Source organism: Passer domesticus, chromosome 2 (assembly GCF_036417665.1).
Source record: "Passer domesticus isolate bPasDom1 chromosome 2, bPasDom1.hap1, whole genome shotgun sequence".
Lineage (NCBI taxonomy): Eukaryota > Metazoa > Chordata > Aves > Passeriformes > Passeridae > Passer > Passer domesticus.
In genome coordinates this window covers 125,749,062-125,763,175 of record NC_087475.1, presented here as the reverse complement: position 1 = coordinate 125,763,175, position 14,114 = coordinate 125,749,062, and the positions used below count along the sequence as shown (strand labels likewise).

The 14,114-nt window shown below is 42.5% G+C and overlaps 2 long non-coding RNA genes across 2 annotated transcripts in view; one reads left to right on the top strand and one right to left on the bottom strand.

Moving 5' to 3' along the window:
* LOC135295070 (uncharacterized) overlaps positions 1–14,114 on the bottom strand; it is a 129,548-nt gene that overhangs the window by 75,071 nt on the left and 40,363 nt on the right. The gene's annotated exons all lie outside the window — the stretch shown is intronic.
* LOC135295073 (uncharacterized) lies at positions 4,125–11,509 on the top strand. Its single transcript, XR_010357143.1, has 3 exons — positions 4,125–7,818; positions 8,435–8,537; positions 11,353–11,509. It is a non-coding gene; the product is annotated as an uncharacterized LOC135295073 (long non-coding RNA).

Sequence of the window (14,114 nt, the reverse complement as noted above, 5' to 3'; positions counted from 1 at the left end):
GCAGAGTAGCTGCTTCACAGAGAACAGACTTTAGCTGGCTTTGGATTTATTTTACTGCAAGTTTCTTGTGTATTTTACATTATGTCATCATTTGTTCTCCATGTCTCAGATAAGCAGAGTAGAATTTCTATCTGAATCACTGCCTTTGGTGTTTCGGGTGAGAACTACTTAGCAATAACTAAGCCACCAGTGTGTTATCAGCATTATTCTCACATCGAGTCCAGAACAGAGCACTGTGTCAGCTACCAGGAAGAAAATGAACTCTAATTCAGCAGAAACTAAGACTCAGGATCTCAGAAGGCACTGCAGTAATTAATTCCATCTTTTTAACATGGAAACTTTTAATGCATCTAAGTAGTGTAGATTTTCATTTAGGTGAAATAAGATATTGTGTGTGTTTTGTAGTTTTGAGTAGAAGATTGTTACTCTTGCTTTCTTTAGGATACTGATGTTGAGGCAGCAAATCTGTCAGATGTCAAAAATAAGACTGAGGCTTGAAAAATACATTCTGAAGAAACTAGAATAAGTGATTTTTTTACATTTAGTTTTTCCCAATATTGGCAAGAGTGGCTGGACATGGGCCCAGGTGTGCCCAGGTGGGCAAGAAAGCCATGGGCTGTGGCAGCAGGAGCAGGGCTGTGACTGTCCCCTGTGCTGGGCACTGCTGAGGCCACACCTTTAAATCTGGGGTCAGTTTCTGGCCCCTGATGACAAGAAGGACATTGAGGGGCTGGAGCGTGTCCAGGGAAGGGAACAGAGCTGGGGAAGGGGCTGGAGCACCTGGAGAGGCTGAGGGAGCTGGGAAAGGGGCTCAGCCTGGAGAAAAGGAGGCTCAGAGGCACCAGTATTTCCTCTGTCTTGCCTTCCTCTTTTTTCCCTCCCAAGCCCCTGTTCTCCCCAGGCAGACACCGATCCCTTGCTGAAATAGTGAACCCTGGTGTTTGTGCCTTGGTCTTTCTGGAACAGGACAGGTAAGCAGATGAGCTGGGAAATGCTGGTATCTCCCTGTAGCCCCTCCAAGAACAGCAGCTTTAACGTGTCAGAAGATTGCTGAGCCATTGCAATGGGGCTGTGAGAGGAGGAGAGAGGCCACACCAGGACATCTCCACCTCCTGCCCACTCATCTGCAATAAAAAAGGAACCCAGCAGATTTTGGTTATGGTTGTTCCACACCAGGCACTCACAGTAGGTGAGCTTGAACTGCTTAGCAGAGGATACAAGAGCTGAAAATACTCTTTGCTGAAAAAACCCAAGCTTAAAGCAGGGCCAGTAGCTCAGGGAATGCCCTCCTGACTGCAGCTGCTCTAATTCATTTATGTCCTCTAACCTGCACAGGGGCAGAGCACTGTGAGGGCAAAAATCAGAGCAGCTTCTCCATGAACGGCCAAGGGAAGAAGGGAAGGCAGAGGAAATGCTGAGGGGTCACTTGGTTCCATGGGAAGCTTGTGCCAAAGCCATTGGATTTCTGATTTGGAGCTCTGCACCAACTGTGCACATCAAGCCTATTTTAAATCCATGACATATTTACTGTTGCCCTCAGTCTCTTTCCTATTGTTTTACACTTAGTTCTTGTTTTCCTGTCTTTAATTAAGCTGTGAGTTGCTCAGGGCACCACCATGACTACTCCTATTTATACAATGCTTGGCACATGGATTTTGAGGCATTGCCAAATGTGGGGAGAGGAAAAAAAAAAAAAGAAACATAAGACAGCAAAGTCTTAGGAAGGAACGTCTGACTTAGAAATCTATTTTTCTAGACTATGTAAACTCTGATGATTCAGCTCTGGAAAAACAAAAGCAGAGAAATTAGTGGAAAAACAATCAATAGGAAGAAAGATATAACAACACAGACACATGCCCAAGGAATTGGAAACATAAGCAGGCAGGAACAGTCCTTTTAGAGCCCAGCCTTGGATCAGTAGGGTAGCACAATGTATGCAGGTGTCTTCCAACAGGAAGCCAAACAATTACTATCCCTTAGAATAAAACAAAAATAAACAGTCCTTATGACTGTTTCCCTGGATTCTGAGAGGGAGCAGGTTTTTATAGAGTTTAAGGAGCAGTCAGTGCCCTGCAGAGCATTTTAAATCTTCAGGTAAGGTATGGGACCTAGATCAGTCAGTCTCCAACTTCTCAGAGGGGACTCACATCTGAAATGTGGATAAAATTCCACAGAGGAGATCAAGATCAACCCATGTAATTTTCCATTTTTTTTCTAGACTCCTTCCTGTGAGAGACAACTGTTCACTTTGCAAATGTAAAAGGTTTAATAAACCTTAAGAAAAATACAACAAAAGGACTACATAAGGAAAAACTTGCAGCACTGAGAACCCTCATGGATACCACATAGCTGGCGCATCTTCAAGATGGATGCTCAGTTTTTTATACACCGGAGGGGGGGGGGTGGGGGGGGGGGTGGGGGGGAGGGTTGCATCAGCCAACCCTGGCCCCTCCCAAAGCCTGTCAGCCAGCTCTTCTTTGCCATTAATTGGTGGAGATTGCTTTATTGTAACTTGATTGGAGGTCAGGTGTTGCCATGCCTCACCCCCTAAGCTGCAAGCTTTGCCATTCCCCACTGCCCCATGGAAGGGACACGTGCACACCTCCTCTCTGCCTGTCCTAGACAATCCCAGCTGTCTGATGGCAGCAATACAGGGGGAAAAAGGGAACTATGGGGAGAACAGAGGACATCTAAACTACAATAGCATAACTATACGTCACTAAAGCTTCTCTTAATATTCACATAATAGTTATCCCTTAATTGTGAGAACCAGTCGTCTCATTATCTACCTATAACATTCTTCACTAGTATAATTCCAGTGTCATCTATCCTCAAGTGCCTCTTGCAGCATAAAACCAAGCTTCCATATAATTTTCCATGACAGATTTTACTGAACTGTGTGATTTTTATTGAAGCGAATCAATTTAGATAATAGTAAAATTGATGAAAAAACCCCAGCAAAAAACTCACCTTTTATCTAGCTGAGCTTTCATTGCAGACAAGGCTCTAATTGCAAATTTCTCTTAAATACTTTGTTTAACCAAATACCTTTGCTTTTACTCCAGCCACATCTTTATTGTGATGTGTAGGTCTGACAGAGACACCAGTCTCTGATGTCAGTCTCTGCACTGTCAGTAATTTTATGTTTTTGCTGGTCTTGCAAGTACATGAGGGTACCTGAACAAACTTGGTTATATCCTTAACTTCACATGGAAGGCCAAAAGATTAAATTATGTCTCTTGCTTGGGGAGGGAAAAACAAACAAACAAACAAAATGTCCAACAGAATGGGGCTCAAATAGGCCGCTGAAACCAAAGGATGAAGATATTCTGCAATATTCCTTTCCCTAACATTAAGGCCTCTCAGCTCTAGAACACCTTAAAAACAAAGAAAACAAAAAGAAGAAAAAAGAACACCTCCAAGCTCCCCATCCACAAGCCTCAAGTTGCATGTGACCATTTTACACGTCTCCAGTGCAGTGCTTTGTTTTGGAACCTGTCCCTCCCCGCGGCGGTGAGCTCATCACTGAGCCTTAGCAACTGCTGCTGCCGGCCGAGGAGCGGCTCGGGGTGATCCAAGCGCTCGGCTGGGAGAGTACAGCAGGATGACACGCTCCAGAAAAAGCTTTTTCCTGGAGCAGAAGGGGATAGTTATGGCAAACAGATGGAGGGAATGGAGTCCAAAACACACTGTGTGACCTATCTGCGATAGAGTCGCCTTGCGTTTCGTTCTGGCAGCGCTGGAGCATCCCCGGTGCCAGCAGAATGTTCCTGAGATGAGGATCTTGTCAGCAGGCTCCAGGCTCCAGCCCTCCCCCCATCAGGATTTAATGGACAACATAGCCCAGCAGTAAATATTGACTGGAGAGAGACTTATACAAAAAATAACATTACAGAAAAGCAAAACAAGAGTATTTTTTCGAAGTTGAGGGAGCACATCTTTGCCTTCCAGCTATGTGACAGGCTTGGCTTCCCACTGGCCAGACCAAGGCTCTTAAAATCCACGGATAGGAAAGAAAATGAACTCTGAATAGAGCTGTGCCCCACTGTTAATCTCCCTAAATCAAAGTGGAGAAACAGGGTTTTCTTTCTGTTTGACAACACCATGACAACATTCTAAGTGTGAAATGGAAAGTCCTGGAGCCCCACAGAGATTTGCTAATGGAGGCATGGGTCAGGAAAAGCAGGGACCAAGACTACCAGCACAGCAGCTGTCATCCAAAGGACCTGGTCCTGCACTTAGGAAGCCTTTGGTTATTTAATACCTGTTCTCTAGGAAAAAATCATCACCCTTTAATGGCCTGCTAAAGCCAACGATAAAACCTGGGAGAGAAAACAGAAGAAAGGGAAAGAAAGCTACAAACAGCCAAATCCCCAACTGAAGACATCCTCTGTGGCCTGTCTTCTTTTGTGTGAGTCACGAAGAGAAACCATCACACAGAAAAATGTCATTGATATTAATAGTAGAGCAGAGTAACACAAAACATTCCCAGTGCAGACATTTGAAATTTACTGTCCCTGCGTGTGCCAGGAGCTGCCACCACTTTTGAGCTGCCATCTCTGCTTCTTTTGGGGGCTTCCCCCAACCCGTCCCAGCAAAATCAGCTCTACCTCTTCTCTCATCCTACTGGACTAGTCTGACTTTCTCCTGCTCATTCATTCAGGGTATTTCTGAGCCTGTGGAGGAGCATGGGGTTCAGCACAGGGTGGTTTCTGTTTATTTTAGATAACCCTTTGTGACCTCTGCCTGGTGCCTGTCCTATTTCAGGACTATGGTGGTGCTTCAGTATTGAAAGGTCTTAGACATTCTCAGAGACTTGGACACTGAGGTCCTCCTAAATCCTTCTTTAGTCCTAAATCCTCCTTTAGTCACAATAAAATGCTGTAAGTTTTTCTGTGCTGGGGATTGTTTCTGCCTCTGTTTTTACACTGCCAGAACAATGGGATTCAGATGTGGAGCAAGGCCTGTGGGGACTCCTGTAATACAAATAACACATTAGTAGGACATGCTGCTGGAAGTGTGAAAACCAGGGTATGAAATCCCAGCAGCTGCATTCCTCTGCTGGTTCTGGCAAACAGAACTCGATGGCAAACACAGTAAATGAATGTAGGAGCACCTGAAGCAAAACTGTGTCAGCCCAAGGGACGTGTAGTGGAAACTGCTGGGCAGCGTGTGCCAAGTCCCTGTCCCCAGTGAGTGCTGAGCTGCCATTCCCACATACCTCCCTCGGGCAACAAAGGAGCTGGATGCCAGGATTTTTGCTGGCTTGGCATTACACAAAAGGCCTGTGGGGTGGGTACAATGGAATTTAGGCTGGGCACAGAGGCAGCATGGGTCTCCAACAAACAATAGCAACAGCGGGATCAAAACAGCAGGCAGAAAGTGTATGCACAATTACCAGAGCAAAACAGCTGAGGCTGCAAGGACATAACATCCCCAGCCCTGTCTCCAAGCAGGATCCCACCTTTGTTAACCTAAGCACCAAGGGAGCAGGCATGTATTCAACGTGATGTGATGAATGTTATCCAAAAAGGAAGGTGAAAAACAGAGGGATTAACCCGAGGCCATAAATTCCAGTCAGTTCCTCCAGGTTGACATGGCATTAAACAAGCCAGTGTCCGGACTTCATCACATAACCGAGGCACAGGCATCAGTGTACAGAGATGTCAGGACAGAAACTCAGGACAGGTGACAGAATCTGGTAAAGAAAAAAACAGGGAAATAAACACAATCGTATCTGAATCATAAGTGCCCAAATGAGAAACACTGGAGAAGAAACGTACTCTTATTTGTAAAGAAACCTGGTAAGTTAATCCTCCCTTTTAGAGGGGAGGAGAGGAGAAGAGGATAAAAATTATTTCTGCTCTCTGTCATAATTGAATAGACCATAAAAATAATAGATAGTTGAAAACCAGCTAATTTTTTTTTAGGATATTTTCAGGAAGAAAGTTCAGATCAAAATATGACCATTTAACTTCTTAATATTCATGAGAAAAGCATCTCCAGGTTTAGAGCTTCTGAAAGGTACGTGCTCTGTATGAGGTCTGATGTTTGCCCCACCTTTTTCATATTGGCATTAAGGAGAGAGCGAGAGATGAGGATAAAAAAAATATTCTATGGGAAGTAAAAATTGGAGATTCAGTTTTTGATCACAGTATCAGGGACATTCTTGTGTGGCCATCAGAATTTAGTACACTCAGATAATAACTTGCAGAACTGACTCTATCCTTGGGGATTTAGGCTGCACTGGTATTCCACATTAGAATAAGAAGACAAAAAAGGATGGAGAAGATTTATTACATTTTTATAACTAGCCAAAATATTGCACTAAAATCTTTTCTCCAGCATGATTCTTTGGGTCAGAGTTTTCTGCTACAGACAGAAAGAATAGGTTTGATGTTGTTGATACCTTTCCATATTTGTCATGTCTTTTAGAGTTACACCTCTTGTTGTTGCTTCCTCAGGATATTGCACATGAGACGTGCTCCTGAAACTAGAAACCAGCTAAAAACCCAACCTGAATAAATGGAGCCTGCTCAATAATTAGTCTTCAAGTACTACATGGAAGCTTGAATAGGGAATTGAATGGGATTTAATTCTGGGGAGGCCTGGAAAATGAAAAGGCCTTCAGTGTATATGAAAAATAGCACATGCAGCTACTTTCAAACCGTTCTCACTCCTCACAGTGGAGCAGTTCAGGTCTGCCAGCATGGCACTTCCCAGCTCAACAAGTGACGGACACAGAATAGCTCTCAGTCCACTCACAGAAAACTGTCAAGACATAATGTTCTATACATTTCAGAAACAGCTGCCTGGTTTGATTTTGGACTTAGATAGCTAGAGGAGATTTCTAAGTCTGTTCATGCCACTATTAAGCAGGAATTTTTGGATGGAAAAGGAAAGAGACTTTTACAATCTTTTTGCAACTTCCACCTTTATGATTATTACATGTTAATATCTCATTATAACTTTAAAACTCTCATTTCAAGTGCTGAGGCCATGATCCCTAAATACAACAGCCAGGAATTCCCACAATTTTACCTGGCTTGCAAAGAGATAAAACATGAATATCTAAAACAGTGCAGAAATTCCTGATGTGAGGTATCAGCTGCTGATTAGAGAGGAGCAAACCAGAGTCAGGGCATCAGTGTTCATCCCTTGTGTTTGAACATTTGGCCGTGACATGGAACCATCTTTCAGCTGGATCTGGTACAAAAGTGAACGTGACAGACTGAGCAGCAGCTTGGTGCAAGGAGATGTGGCTGAGGCGTGAGTAACAGTTGCCGATAAAAGCTAATGAGCAACTCCTCAGGGCCTACCTGGGACTTACTTCCTGAAATGGCCTGCAAGTCTCATCTTGCCAAATATCTTTTTAAGTGCATTAGTGCCTGATTGCACAAAAAAAAGGTAAAAAAATTAATCTAAGAACTGTAATAGCCAAGAATACCAGTCTGTCTTGTGGCAGTTTTGTTTGTTTGGTGTTGATAGAAAGTAAATTTTTAAAAAAGGGTTTTACTAACAGTTTCTGTGATACTCTGTGATGATAATTTTTATGTCAGCAACTGCTGACAATGCTCCAAAATCTGTGGAAATATTAAAACCTCTTTTTGATTAGGCATTGGGGTCAGCACTAAACTTGTTCTTACACCAAGTGAAAAAAGCTCTTACTCAGGTCTGATCTGCCATGTGACTCATCCACTTTTGCCATTTTCCCAGCAGCTGAAAGGAAAAGTGAAGCAAAGGCTCATTCTTGAAGAGAGAAGCTGAGCCTGGGCAGGTGGCTCTTTCCAGAGATTTTTGTGCTGGTGCTGTGCTCAGGTTTATGAGGAGAGGGGGAGAGGAGCTGCAGAGTTAAAGAGAGGGGAAGCAGAGCTTAGCTTCTCCCTGGAGCCAGGCTGATTGCTGAAAGCATTGGAGGAGCAGCCCTGGCAGCAGGCAGCTCTGCAGCCTCCAGGCCACCATAAAACAGGAGCTCCTTTTTTCCACAAGAAGAAAAGGGCAGTGTCTCTGCACAAGCTCTTTACCACATGGTGCTGTTGGTGGGGAGGGAAAGCCTGATGCTGCAGCTCAGAAGCAGGGGGAGAAGCAGGGAAACCTGCTCATTTCCAGTGCTCCTCTACAGCCCTCTTATTTGTAGGTTAGAAAACACAGGCTATGCGAGCATATCAGATTCTTGTAGCTGCTGTTTAGCTCCTTCTCTAAATTCTTTGCCACAGCTTTTCTGGCACCAAACCCGTGTAAGAACTAGGCAGCATTACAGTCCTACATTTTCCATCTGCAGGACTTCAGAGATTTAGTACAGGTACCCTCAAGGGTGGGTGGGCTCTGGTGTCCACCTGTAAGAGCCTGGTAACACCATCCTTCACCACGGCCTCCAGACCATCCTTCATTAACAATCTGCTAATGATAAACACCAACTGTGTTTTACCTACAGGAAAGGCAGCAGGAAAAGCTGGGGTAGTCAATCCAAAGAGAAATGAACTTACTGAAGACATGCAGATACAGCAAGATGTCTAAACAGACTGACCTGTTATTAGGTACTGCCATTATAGAAAAATTACAACCTTTATTTACACAAGTCGGATTTTTGTCACAATAAAGTTCACAACTGGGGTCACAAGTAATGTAGCAGCTCAACATTTTTATAAATAAAATTTCAGTGTAACTGGTAGATTTTTAACTTAAAAAAATGACACAGGAGCTGTGTTTATTGAGAGCTAGACATTCCAGAATTCTTTTCCTCTATTTTCAAACTCCTAACAGGCACTGATTCTAGCAAAAGTGTTGCAGTGTTGCAGTGGTTCTCCATCAAAATTTGCTGACATAACTGGAAATAATGATATGGTAGCAGCAAACCACCTGAGCCATAAGTGTCTGCCAATGATTTCTGCCTCCTCACACTCCAGCCTTGCAAAGTCTGCATGTGAAATCATTATTATTTTTTCACTGACTTCATAAAACTACTTTTTTCTTTTTTTTCCCTATCTACATACTCACAAACAGACTTCATTAGCTTTAAATATGCAGTCTGGGAGCTGCGCTGCTTGAAGTAAAGGTTTAACTCAACACCTTAAGGAAAAGATTTGTCCCTCAGTAAACAATCATACCTCAAAAAAGCCAAGTGGCCATAAAAAACCAGTTTGAGAAGTGCCTCCACATGTTGTGTTTCCCCGTCTCGTGATGTAACAGAGCTGATGTCAGAGAAGTCAGCTGTGCTCACCATTTTTAGGGCCTTTACATCAGGAACTGATGACATTTGTTGGGCCCTGGCTGCCCTCAGAGTTTTGAAATGAAGTTTGCAAAAAAACTTACTTATCTGCAAGAATTATTTTGAAATTCAGATTTTCCTTCATACTTTTCAAAGAACTGTGTTCAGTAATTTTGCAGTGGAGCCAGACGGGGTTTCAAGTTGGAGCAGCCAAAGCAGAGACATGTGGAGAATGTTTTCATCAGCATTTTGTACAGGTTTTGTTAGATGTTATCTCCCTCATGCTGGTTGATTACTTGCTATAAGCCCTCCCACACATCCCTCAATGTATTCATTTCTCCTCACCCCAGGAAAGACCAAAATAAAATTGCTATTGTTGTGCCCACATGTAATATTTCTTCTCCTTGCTTTTTGTCCCATCTATTTAAAATCATAATCTATTCAAGACAGAGGCTGTCTGGTTTTCTATGTTTATAAATTATGTGACAGATGATACCCAAACTGAAGACGGGCCCTCAGGCATGAGCAAATGAACTTTGGCACTTCTTGATGAAGTGATTAATGCATCTCTCTAACATTTCTACCAGAGGTCACTGTCATCCTGGAGCAAAGGGAGATATAAACTTGCTCTTCAGCCATCTCTCACTTGACAGCTCAGGGTAATAACAAGAACAGCTTCCAACTGTCTGTACAAGTTCCTGTGCCAGGCTGAGCATTGCAACAACCAAGGAAAAACAATCAAAATGTTCATCTATATCTTCCAAACTGATTTCCTCACCTACAGACCACCATTCTTTAGAATAAAAATGTTATTTCTGTGCTGGGATATTTGACACTTCAGAAAGATTTGCACAGAATTAATTGTACAGCTCCTTAGTAAACATTTTCCATTCTTCCCCATCAGTTTGAAGGGAGGTGCTGTAGGAACCATAGAAATTTCTGTACAGCAACAAAAGAGCTTTTGTTGTGTCCCTAGTTCTACTGTCTCAAAGAGCAGAACAATTTAGTAATTAACAAATATTTAGAGGGATTTGTTCAGTGGCCTGAAGCACAATTAGGCAAACTCAACTCCTGTTGAGTTGGAGAGCTGGATTTCTAATTGCCTCTATGATACAATGCACCTCTCACTCTGCAATATAACAAACACAACTTGCATTGCACAAATAGGTAATAACACAATTATTGACAGTTCAACAGTTAAATATTTTACAACAGATCAGAAATAAGACTTAGGACACTTAGTGTAGTTTCATGGATTCCCTTCCCTGTCTGGCACAGCCCCTGTGCCCAGGGGAGACGAGTTTGGGCCACCAAAGGCTCCTGCTTCTTACTCACAAAGCCTATTGTGGAAACAAAAAAAAAAGGAAGCAGGGGTCAGAAAAAGAGATCTTTTGGGATTTAACCAGCCCATAAAGATAACATCATAATTTCTTGTTTCCTTCTCTCCCAAAGATGTGTTGGCCAGACAGCTTCATTACCCACAGATGAGGTAAAAGGAAATTAGCAGGGAAGTTCTGTGGCAGCAATTAGCAAAGAAAAGGAGTTAGGGGCAAAAACCACCTGATCTTCAAGCCCTTTCCTTTCTACAGCACTGTTTTTATCCTTCCTCCAGGTTTACCAAGAGTTATCCTCCCTTCCTGACCTTACCCTTACCTCCAGCCAGCTCTGAGGGGGACTCAAACCCAAAGCACACATTTGTGTCCTGCTGGGGGACAATCTTTTTGTGTTTGCTCTGGGCACTGCCAAATTCACCTCCCCAGTTCAGGTCTACACACAGCCCCAGGGCTGCATCTTCCCCAGTCCTGAGGCCAGAGGGCTTTATGATTCACTGGGTATCAGTGGTTAGGTCCAGCCTGTGGACTACAAGCCCTGGATTTTACTGTCAAAAAGGACAAATGAATTCTTAAACACTTCACTTCTCTTTTTGTTATGGTTCAGGATACACCTTCCTAAGTTGCTCCTTCTGTAAATGTGTAAGGACATGGATCAGTGCACGTGGTTCCAAGGTTATGTAAGAACATGTCTGTTATCACTGAAAATATGGAAAGGGAGACTTATCTATTCCATATTCTTAATTTGTTCTGGGAAAGAGGATTCATTTAATCAACCCAGAACTTTCTGCTTGACTAATCTTTCTCTCTCAGCATTTCCCAATCCACATTCTTCTGGAAGGAGAAAGGGCCCTAAGCAATGACATGTTTGAAGTTTACCTGGCAAGGAAGGAGCTCTTGGACTGAAATGTGTGTCCACAGATAAGGTGGGAAATGAACACTTTCATGTCTTACGAAACTTGCAATTTTTACTACAGGACAGCCAGGCTGTGTTATTTCAAATATTGGCTGAACACTATTTACTGATTACTCTTAGATACAGCAAAAAATGATGTCATGGTTTGGAGTTGCTTTTTGTTTGCTTTACAGCATTGAAGCCTTTTTTCAACAAAAGAGTGTAGAATAGTTTCCTTTTTCTGCTATAAAATAGGCTTGAAAAATGGGTTATGAAGAGCTCTAAAAACAAGGGCTTATAAAAAAAGGACTGTTGACTTTGTGTAAAACAAATTAGTTTTGGTTACTTCACCCAACCCTTAAATGATGTATGAAGTACTCATTATATGAATGAAATAATGGATTTATAGCTTCTTGGGGAAACTCACAGCTGAATTTCGACTGTAGGAGATATATTTTGGTCTGATGTACATTTAAGAAAAAGAAATATGGCACTAGTTATAATTTATAACTAGATTTAAGTACATCAAACATTTTAAGAGTGAATGTTTATATAGAAATCTTTTGAACAGATCTAAAGTTTACTAAAATCTGTACTAATTTCTTTGTAAAAGCCTGCATAATAATATCACCTCTTCTTTCAGGGTCTAGGTTATCTTCCATTTAAGGTTTCATCCTATCTCAGCAGACCCTTCCTGTCTCACTTTTTGGCTCAGGATGCTCCACTCCCTTTTGTTTCAGCAATAGGAAGTTCACAGCTCCAACAGGAAGGCCGCACCTTCCCAAGACAAATCAGATGTTATTGCATGACTCACTTTTCAGGGATAACCTTGATAATATGACATACAATTAATTTAAAATAAACTATATAAAGAAAAAACTCCAAACCAAGAAAAAAGCCCCACAGGAGTTTCATCTGAGTTTTGTCTACTCCTTTTTCCTTCCCTTAAATTTTATATACATGTGCCACATTTTCTCCGTCCTTTAATATATGGGAAGCTTCAGTTTCTCACTGTTTATTAAAGAATGAAAAATTTGGCCTGTTTTCTCAGCCTTTGCATGCAACAAGTAATTGAAGGAAATTTCAGGTTTATGTGCACTTAACAGTCTGTACAGCTTGATACCTGCTGGTCTAAATTAACACACAAATAATAAAAACTATAACCTGGTATAGATTTGGAGAGTCCTGTGTTAAAATCTCATGCCATTTCCATGAGCTGAGAGTAGAAGAATTTACCCTGTTAAAGAATTCACTTAGCAACACAAATTAACATGATGCAATTATTAGAAATAAAATGGAAACTCCACAAGAGTCTCATGTAATTTGAGAGCCTAAGTCCTGTTATGATTGCAGGTTTCTAGACATTCCAGAAAATTATATAGGGTTTGAGTCTCAATTATTGCAACAAAAGCAGGAAACATTTGACAGCTCTTCGCAATTATCACTGTGATACCTGAGATGAGCAAGATCCTCAGGGATGAAATCGAGCAAATCTATGTGTGTGAGAGAAAAAACCACTAAAAAGTATTGAAAATCTAGAAGCCTCACAATAATTTTAGAGTTTTAATGGAAGAAGTGGATTATGGCTAAGATAACTCAGGTCTGCTGCAGCATAAATTCTGTTGTGTTAAAAGTATGATTTGAGATTGTAAATTGCACTCAGGCACATGAAGGAAACCTTTAATTGGAAAAGAAGTCAAAGAGGGCCACTGGTTATCTCAAGGATCCTTCCGTGGCAGGAGTGAGGTTCATCCCAGTTCCTCATGCACCACAACAGGCTCATGCCAGCTCTTTGGATGGCTCAGCTGTGCTTCCACTTGCCTTGGCTCATTCTCTTCGTGTCCTGCCAGGGACTTCTGGCACTTCTGTTTATCCTGCCAGGGAAATTCCAGCTCCAGCTGTTGAAGTAGGTGGCTGTGGCCCAAAAAGACATGAAGCTCAGGATTATTGGTCTCACTTGAAATAGGGGTGAGCTGTCCCAGGTGATGCAGCTGTCTGGCAATGCGGAGGGGCTCTTTTCCATATTTTCTCTGATGGTGAGGAGGATATTTGCTGTGGTGAAGTGGGGCTACAGCTCAGGGAGGGGCATGGCCTACTGCCCTGGGTCACTGATAAAAACCACTTTTCCTCTTCCAGCCTCAAACCTGGAGATTAGTTTGGCATTTCCTGTTTCAGCAGCCAGGACAGTGGCAAGGGAGAGACGCTGGGAGTTTTTGTCAGGAATCACCTGCCTCTTTTCCTCTCTAGTAGCCACTGAGGCAGTAGGGAATGGGCAGGATGAAGGTGCAGGAGAAGGAGGCAAGTCCTCCTCCAGTCCCCAAAATTTGTTCAGCCAAGTCATAAATCTGTCAGTCTTCATTACCTGACACCACATCTTCCCTATGAATCCTTTTCAGGGATGAATGAAAGCAGAAAGATACCTTTCTTTCCCATGTTTACTCCAGGTTGGAGAGGAACATAGGAAAATGTGGAAAGAAGCATGAAGTGGCATGGCCATGAGGTCTGGGGTGCTCAGAGACAGATATTTCATCTGTCTGAGATGTCTGAGAGCAAAGACAATGTATTTTTGGTGCTGTCCTGTGCAGAGCCAGGAATTGGACTCCTTGGGGATTCCTTCCACTTCAGGATATTCTGTGATTCTAAAACTGAGTAGCTTGGTGTTCTCAGTGGTGCCTCAAGA